At 38.9% G+C, this 9,056-nt stretch overlaps 1 pseudogene; it reads right to left on the bottom strand.

Annotated features, from left to right (window-relative positions):
* Positions 1 to 226: 226 nt before the first annotated feature.
* LOC129013327 (RNA guanine-N7 methyltransferase-activating subunit-like protein) lies at positions 227 to 583 on the bottom strand (annotated as a pseudogene).
* Positions 584 to 9,056: the final 8,473 nt, after the last annotated feature.

Genomic DNA, 9,056 nt, shown 5'->3' with positions numbered 1-9,056 from the left:
AAATAAATGTGGAGCTACCTCCTATCTATAGAATAAGGAATCACACAGTACCATAGTCTTAAATAACAATTTAAATATCAATTTAAATTAAATAATTGTAACAATTATTAAATATCAATAATCTAGTCTCTAAAATCAGATGTAAGGCTATGACCAACAGAAGACACCCAAATTTTTGTCACGGTAGCAAAGTAAATGGTTTTACTAAAAGCTGCTGACATTTCTATCAGTAGTAACTGTAAGGAGGCTGCTGGTTGTAACCATAGTGTCAATATTGGTGGGGATAATAAGGTTCTTGTCTGTGTTATGGGTAATGTTACCCCCAGAATCTTCCATGCCACTGATTGGATCAATTGTCACTTGGCCATCCCTGGCTGCTATCCCTGTCTCTGAACTGTCTGTTATCTTGAGACTGATGGTCTCTATTTCTTTGGTTCCCAGCAGCTCTGCTATTCCATTCCTCAACAATTAGAGGGGACTCAGGAGGGCATTTCAGGTATTGCTGATACTCCCTGTCACCTTCTGTGAATCTACTAGCAAACATCTCTTCAAAAGTTGGAACAGCTTTGGAAGTGTCAGTCATGCTGAAATTCCCAAAGATTTGAGGAAGGTGTATTGCTTAATGTTCAGGTTGTTTAAAATCCACCAAAGGCTGTGTCAATCCACCTTGGGCCGAACCCCGCCAGACACTGAGAGGTTGCAGGAGAGGTGCCTCTGGCCCACCACTCCTAGAGGCCCAGACCACTCCAGCTCCTAAGGTAATGGAGTCCCTCCCACTAGCATCTGACAACCACCTCCCATCTTTTTTCTCTTTACATTTTGCTTTGGGAAACTTCTACTGACATGTCTTCAAGCTCAGTGGTGTTTTGTTTTTGTTTTTTCTTTTCTTGGCCATGTCCAGTCTTCTGATAAGCCTATCAAAGGCATTATTTATTTCTGTTACATCAAAAAAAAAAAGAAAAAAATGAGCAAACATCTCAGGAGCCACCCCCAATTAATGAGGGACAGAATTTCTACCATTTTCTTTTGATTCATTAGAATTTTTATCTCTCTGCTTATGTTACTTGATTTCTTGATTGTGTTTGTTTTTGCACATTGTGTACATTTTGCAATAAAGCCTTTAACATATTAATCATAGGTATTTTAAATTCTTTTCTATTCCACTCTGTGTGTCTATGTGTACACATTATTTAGCTCCCACTTATAAAGGAGAACATGTGGTATTTGACTTTCTGTTTTTGTGTTATTTCACTTTTGATAATGACCTTCAGTTCCATCCATGGTGCTATAAAAGACATGATTTTATTCTTTTTTATGCTTGAGTGGTATTCCACGGAGACCTAGAAAGGCAGGAGGGTGGTGAGGGACGAGAAAATACCTAACAGGTAAAATGTACACTATTTGGCTAATGGTTACACTAAAAACTCAAACTTCTCCACTATGCAATATATCCACGTAACAAATCTATGCCTGTACTCCGTAAATCTATATAAAAAAAATTCCGTCTCTGATAATTCCTGTGGCTATATTATATCTGAATTTTATCCTGATACTTGTCTCCTCAGATTGTGCTACTGCCCCTTGAAGTGTGCTTATATGGATTAGATAAATGTATCTCTCTGTGTATATATCTGTTAGTTACAGTAGTGCTTGGCATAAAGTAAGCACTGGATAAATATTAATTGTTATTGTAACCAGTCCTTCTTCCCCATTTTGCACACATCAGCCCTGTCTTTATGTAAGGAGTCTAGTGGCTTTCTCTTCAGGACTCCATTTTGGCTTTCTCGAACATAGATATATAGCCACTGATAGGGGAGAGGGATAGTTTTCTGGCCAGCTTTATACTCCACTTTAAATTGCTGGCATCTAAATTTAAATCCAACCTCAGGTTTTTAACAGTTTTGCTAGTGTACTGAGTCCAGCATATAATTCCTCATGCCTAGTGCCTACAGGGTGTCGTACAAGATGTACCTTTCTGGTTTGGCATTGGCTTCCCTGATGAACTCCTTCCACTTCCAACCCACCCATCCACCCTTCTCTTATGTGAAATTATATTCTTTGGCCATTGCATTTCATGTAATTGTAGCATTTAATTTTGAGCTCGTGCCCAGAGGCCTGTGGGCAGTGGGCGTGTTTAAAGAAATCTAATAAATGAAGGGAAATAAACGTACAGGGTAAAAAGTAAATGGGCCAATACTATTCAGAGAAAAACCCCAAAGTGCCTGTCTGCTTGCAGGAACAAAAATAGTTTTAGAACAAGTCAGTAATGTAAACAAGATGAAAAAAACATTTTACTTAGTAAATACAGTGGGTTCATGTTTTCTACCTTACTCCCGGGTCTTTGCTTCATAAGAGCAGCTTTTTGACCCTCTTCTAGTGAATGAAGTGCCTTGGCCAGAAGTCAAGGTAGGTCAGCCTTTCACTCAGTTCAGTTTGTGGGTGGCCAAGAATATATTCAGGCTGAGGAATAATTTAATTTTCTCTTGTTAGCTCCATTGAGAAAAGGATTGTATGCATTGAGTCTACCCCAGTGGGAAAGTTCTCAATCTCCCCATAAACACTTCTTTCATTTGGTTGTTCACTTTGACCCTGCTTGTGCTTTGGTGGACTTAGTTCTATTCTGCTCCATCCTCAACGAAATGAAGTGGATCCCAAAGCAGCTGGTCACATGGATGCACACGAATGTACAGATGGCCACACCAGGGTTAAGAGTCAGAAAGCACTCCTCTCTGTATGCATTTTACTATATATATATATATAGTAAATTATATATAAATATATATAATTACATATATTTATAAATATATATGTAATTTTTTTTGAAATGGAGTTTTGCTGTTATTGCCCAGGCTGGAGTGCAGTGGCAAGGTCTCGGCTCACTGCAATCTCCGCCTCCTGGGTTCAAACAATTCTCCTGCCTCAGCCTCCCGAGTAGCTGGGATTACAGGAGCCCACCACCACGTCCAGCTAATTTTTTGTGTTTTCAGTAGAGATGTGGTTTCACCATGTTGGCCAGGCTGGTCTCGAACTTCTGGCCTCAGGCAGTCCAGCCATCTTGGCCTCCCAAAGTGCTGGGATTACAGGCGTGAGCCACAGCACCCAGCACTAATTGATATATTTTTAAAATTATATACACACACACACACAGTTGATAAATAGGAAAAATTTTTGTTTATGCATTTGTTTTGTTAATGTGACCCCTCTCGAGGAGTAACTATGCCTTACATACATAGAATGCTTTGTACTTGAAAGAGCACATGCACACATACCATGGTGGAAAAAGCCTGGGAGTGATAGTTAGGATACTTGGTTCAAATTCCGCCTTTGCTAATTGTCAGTTCTGTGATAGGAAGCAAATGATTTAATCTTTCTGAGCCTCAGATTTTCATGTGTTAAATGGAGACTGTCATTATAGATAGGTATACCATTCTTGTGTGAGGAATGGGGTTTTCTTTTTGTTGTTGTTGTTGTTGTTGTTTGAGATAGAGTCTCACTTTTGTTGCCCAGGCTGGAGTGCAGCGGTGTAATCTTGGCTCACTGCAACCTCTGCCTCCCGGGTTCAAGCAATTCTCCTGCCTCTGCCTCCTGAGTAGCTGGAATTATAGGCACCCACCACCACGCCCGGCTAATTATTGTACTTTTAGTAGAGATGGGGTTTTGTCATGTTGGCCAAGCTGGTTTTGAACTCCTGACCTCAGGTGATCCGCCTGCCTTGGCCTCCCAAAGTGTTGGGGTCACAGGCATGAGCCACTGCGCCCAGCCGGAATGCATTTTAAAATGCCTGTGAAGATATTTTGTGAATTCTAAAGCAGTACATAAATATTAGTAGTGATTAATCTTTTCATCCATCCCATGAAGTAATTGAGGCAAATATTTTTATCCTCATCTAAAAGTAAGAAGACTTAGTGTAGCAAGCACTGTGTGTGCCCAGCCCATATACCTTTATCTCATGTGGGAAGTTGCCAGCAGATGCTTCTCCTGCATTTGGCCAGCTTCCTGGGTCTGTCTGCATAAGGGTGCCCTTTGACCTTGGGGCAGGCCAAAAATGCTGGAGAGATAACACCTCAAGAGCTACCCCCATTAATGCTGAACAGGAGTAGGTGGGTAAATTCCCAGCTTTTTCCCTGACGTGGTGGGACAACCTTGAGCTGTGTCCTGCATAGTGTCTCAGAGAGTTGTGGGTGTGGTTTGGGGATGGATTAATCAACAGCTGTCCTGAGGAATACAATGTTCGCCAACACTCCCTTCCCTGCCCCACTCTCCACTGGCTGATAGTGTTTTCTCAAATTGCATCACCACTATCATCACCACCACAAATAAGCTACATGCACCAAAATCCTTGGGGTCTGATTTGGGAAGGACTCCAATAAGACAAGACTCAGAGGTTTAGGGATTTCACACAAGGTCACATTTCTGTTGAAACACACCACCATTGTGTTATAGGATTACACAGGCGGGGACCTGAAAAACAATGGTATTTGATTTTTAAATGAAAAATACAATGGTTATTGAGGAAAAAAATAAACTTTTCCTCCTTTGTCCTTAGAGTTATTAATATATAGCATATTTTTAAAAGATATGGGCAGAATTATAAATCTTAGGGTGAATAGATAAAAGTTGTACAGCCAATAAAAATGAGATATGGGTAACAAGGATGATGAATGTGCTGAGGTTTAAAAAAAATTCTGAAACCATAGAAACAGTTATCTTTATGATAAGAATTGTTAAATATTTATCTTTATAGTAATAAGAACAATAAAGGAAGGACGTTTTTACTTGGAGATGGTGGCATAAAGTTAGCCGAAGCAGAAAAGGCAGAAACATTTGAATTTTTTTCTCTTACCTTTTTTTCTTCATGGAGACAGTCTTTAAATGATATAATTTGGTATTTACTTGCTTAAGATTGAATTGTGACTCAAAGTTTACAGAGAAACTATTATGAGAGCATTTAGCTGCTTTCAATGGGTTCCTAAGCCTAGACCCTGTTCAATATCATGTACTGGAAAAGTTAGAAGGTATAATAAAAGAATCATTTCAATAATTGTCAACTTACTGTGAAGACCTGGAGATATGCCAAAACACATCAATCTGTAATGCAGAAACTACAGACAAATATGTCTGAAATTTCTTCTAAACAAAAACTCATAAAGTGGATTCTTAGAATATAGTTATTTAATACTTAGAAAATGAAATTGATCATCACTAAGGAGCAGGAAAGGCCTACTAAATAGACTATTAGAATCAACCTTATTTAAAAATTTGAATTGCATTATCAGATGTCTACCAGGAGAGTGCTTTGTGTACTGAATATTGTATATACACAATAACATACTGATTTGTAGTTTTTCATGGCAACGTTGTTGCCATGAAATGAAGAAATGTTGACTAACTAGAATTTTCACTTGGATTCAGAACTTATTGACCAATTGTTCAAAGAATGACTGCTAATTTTGCTATTTGTATTTAGTTTTGGAACAGTGAAGTTGGTATGGTTTTGACATCAGATCTGGGTTCAAATCTCTGCTGTTTCTAAGTGAACCATTCAACTTAGTTTTATGTAGTTTCCTACACTACAAAAAGCAAAGAAAAAATTATACTTATTTAATAGTGTTGTGATGACTCGATTAAACAAAGTATGTCAAAGAGCTTTATAAATTATTATGCCTTAGATAAATTCTAGTTATTATTGTATTTCAGCCAAATTGTGTTTAAATTTCCAATTAGGAGAAAGTCTAAATCTGTACTATGTTTCTGCTTATCTACTTAATGTCAGAATAAAAGTACAAAACAGTCTCCATCGTTAGAGAAACTTCAATACTTTGCTAAATTAAAAACTCAATTTATTTTTAGAGCAGGTACAAAATTATTTGAGCTGATTATTAAGGCTGCTTCGACAAAGGCACAGCAAACTTGGATGATGGGCTAAACCTAGTTCACCATCTACTTTGTAGTTTTATTGGAGCACAGTCATGTCCATTCACTGATGCATTGTCTATAATTGCCTCTGGGCTACAACGGCAGAGTTGAGTGGTTGTGACAGAGACCGTATAACCCACAACATGCAAAAGATCTGGTGCTTTATAGGAAAAGTTTGCTGACACCTTGACCTATACAAAAATGTCTACAGTGTGTAGCCATACATAGTCATATGTGGGGAGGATATGTTTAGCAAAGATAAGGCAATTCTGGAGTTTACCAATTACAGTAATCAGAATGAGAGTCCAAATACTATAAAGACTGTGTGCATTTTGTCTAATAAAGTCACAAGGGAGTTATTAATTTTTGTAAGCTCATAGAGAGTATAACACAAAGAACAGGGCTTTGGAGCACTCTTTGGTATTGGAATTCCAGGAGCTGGCCTGAAGAACTTCTTGGGAATAAAGACTCCAAAGAGAAGCTGAGTGTTGCTTTGGGACTGCCTGGCTGGGACTTCCCTGTTTTACTTTGATGTATGTACTGGACCAATGCTATCATGAATCCAATCATTCCTGAGAGCTGAGGAAATTTTCTCTGAAGTGTCCAGAAGCTATAAGCATTATGCTGCTGAAAAACACATTATTTCCAGTAGTAGTTGCTTTGTGCTAAGAACCTGGCAGAATGAACTTTGCATAGTAGTTTGGCTCAGCCATTTTCGAAACAGGCAATTGCCTTTACTAAAATAGGAACCAATGTCATCCTTTGCCCCACATTTACACTAGGTCCAAATTTTCTTAGAGACAAGCACTTGCCTTGTTTCCCAGGCTGGAGTGCAGTGGTGCAATCATAGCTCATTGGAGCCTCAAACTCCTGAGCTCAAGTGATCCTCTTGCCTCAGCCTCCCAAGTAGCTGGGACTACAGGCTTGTTGCGCTACCATGTTCAGCTTCTTTAAGAAGCTTCAAAATAATTCAATGCTTTTCCAAGAACATTTTCAAGCAAGAAAGAAATCAGAATAGTCTTATTCTGATTTCTTTTTAATTTTTTTATTTTTAAAATTTTATTTGTTTTAGATTTGGAGGTACATGTGCATATTTGTTACATGGGTATACTATGCACTGGTGGGGACTGGGCCTCTAGTGCATGTGGATTTCTGTTTCAGTGGTCAAGGTTAAATGAAGACATTAATAAATGGTATTTCCTAAGATTTCAGACTGACCAGAGATGGTGGTCTGGATGATGCTGGAAGCTCAGCCATAGTAATGTTGTTAATGGTGGTCTCTGCTCATAAGTTAGAGCCAGTGGACTGCTAAGTTATGATAATAAAAACTCTAATATTGAACTTACTATTTATTTGAGGACTGAGTAAGTCTTTGATAAATTTTGTAAGTTTATGATTTGGGCTGATGGGAATAAAGTATGAGTAGGATATCTATCTATACTACTCTTCTAGAAGTGAGATGCACTGAATTGTATGAGGGGAAAAAGGACAGCTAGAAGTAGTCTTTAGAAAGCTACTGAAGCTTTGATATCGTTTGGCTGTGTCCCCACCCAAATCTCACCTTTAATTGTAGCTCTCAAAATCCCTAAGTGTCATGGGAGGGAGCTGGTGGCAGGAAATTGAATCATGGGGATGGGGATGGGGTTTTCCTCATGGTGTTCTCATGATAGTGAGTAAGTCTCATGAGATCTGATGGTTTTATAAAGGGCAGTCCCCTTACACACGCTCTCCTGCCTATTGCCATGTAAGACATGCCTTGCTCTTTCTTCACCTTCTGCCATGATTGTGAGGCCATCCCAGACATGCTGAACTCTTGAGTCAATTAAACCTCTTTCCTTTATAAATTACCCAGTCTCAGATATGTCTTTATTAGCAGCATGAGAATGGAGTAATATAAACTTTCTCTAGTAAGTTGAACTAGGTCTCTAGAAATATGTGCATATTTCCTAAGCTTAAGTAGAGCATAGATAACCTTAAACTAAATCATAGAGGTTTAGAGTTCGGAACAGTTGCAATAATTTATTTCCATCTTTTCCAACTTTAACCCCATTTTGTAGATTATAAAAAACTGAGGAAGATGAAATGATTTTGCTATTGTCATACATCCAGTTTCTGGAAGAACACAGATTAGAACTTGACCCTTTGGTGTAATGCTGTTTCCTCTATACAACATTCCAAAGCTAATTGAGAGGGAGTGTGCCTGTGAAGGAATTCAGCTAATGGGGTATGAACTGAGGGAATCAAGTTGTGTTAAGTGAGCATGGCCAATACTGAGGATGCCTGAGGCTGAGTACTAAGGAAATGACAGTTTGAAATGGATCTGAGAGGAAAATTATGCCATGGCAGAAACAATGTGGACAACTTTATGCTGGTGACTAATTATAACTAAAAGATTGTAAGAAGTCATTTTAATTAGCAAGTCCTTAACAGTCTAATGAGAAAAGTGAATGCTAATAAGCATGTCTGACATCCTAGACCCTGTCAAAATCCTGTCAGGAACATGGTGAGTGGCACTCCCGACAGGGAGGCAGTGAATGAATGACACAGGCTGACAGGGCAGGCCTCTTAAAGGGCACACGCTTTTAGCGACTGATTTTTGAATAGAAGAGAAGACACAATATGAGGACATTTGGAATTTGTATGGGGGGGATTGGAATATAATCATTATTTAACTTAATAATTTTATCTATGTTATTATAGGTGAACAAACAATTTCACATGCGTTCATAAACTGTGGGAAGTCTATCTCTAACCTGTGTAGGAAGATTTCTGGTTCCAACAAGGATGATGCCCTCTTCTCTCAAATTAATCCTGGAGAAAAGAAAATAAATAAACAGAAGTGAAACATGAATTCTAAGAATGAATAAAACCAACCAACAGACTTTGGGAACCCCCTGAGGGTACAGAAGACTAATTGCACTTGCGTGTGTCAGTTTCAGCCACGGGAAGAAGGTGGCCCAAGGTGGCAGTGGAGCTTTTTGGATTCTGCTCTTGTCCTTCTCTGGCTTTACTTCAGGACAGCCATCACTCACCTCTTCACTGCAGAGGTGACCCAGGATCACAGAGAGGCTGCATAAATATTGCTGAGGGAGGAGTTAATGAAAACAAGGGCTTCTGGACCCTTTTGCCTTACCCCTACC

Source organism: Pongo pygmaeus, chromosome 1 (assembly GCF_028885625.2).
Source record: "Pongo pygmaeus isolate AG05252 chromosome 1, NHGRI_mPonPyg2-v2.0_pri, whole genome shotgun sequence".
Lineage (NCBI taxonomy): Eukaryota > Metazoa > Chordata > Mammalia > Primates > Hominidae > Pongo > Pongo pygmaeus.
This window is presented reverse-complemented; position numbering and strand designations above follow the sequence as displayed.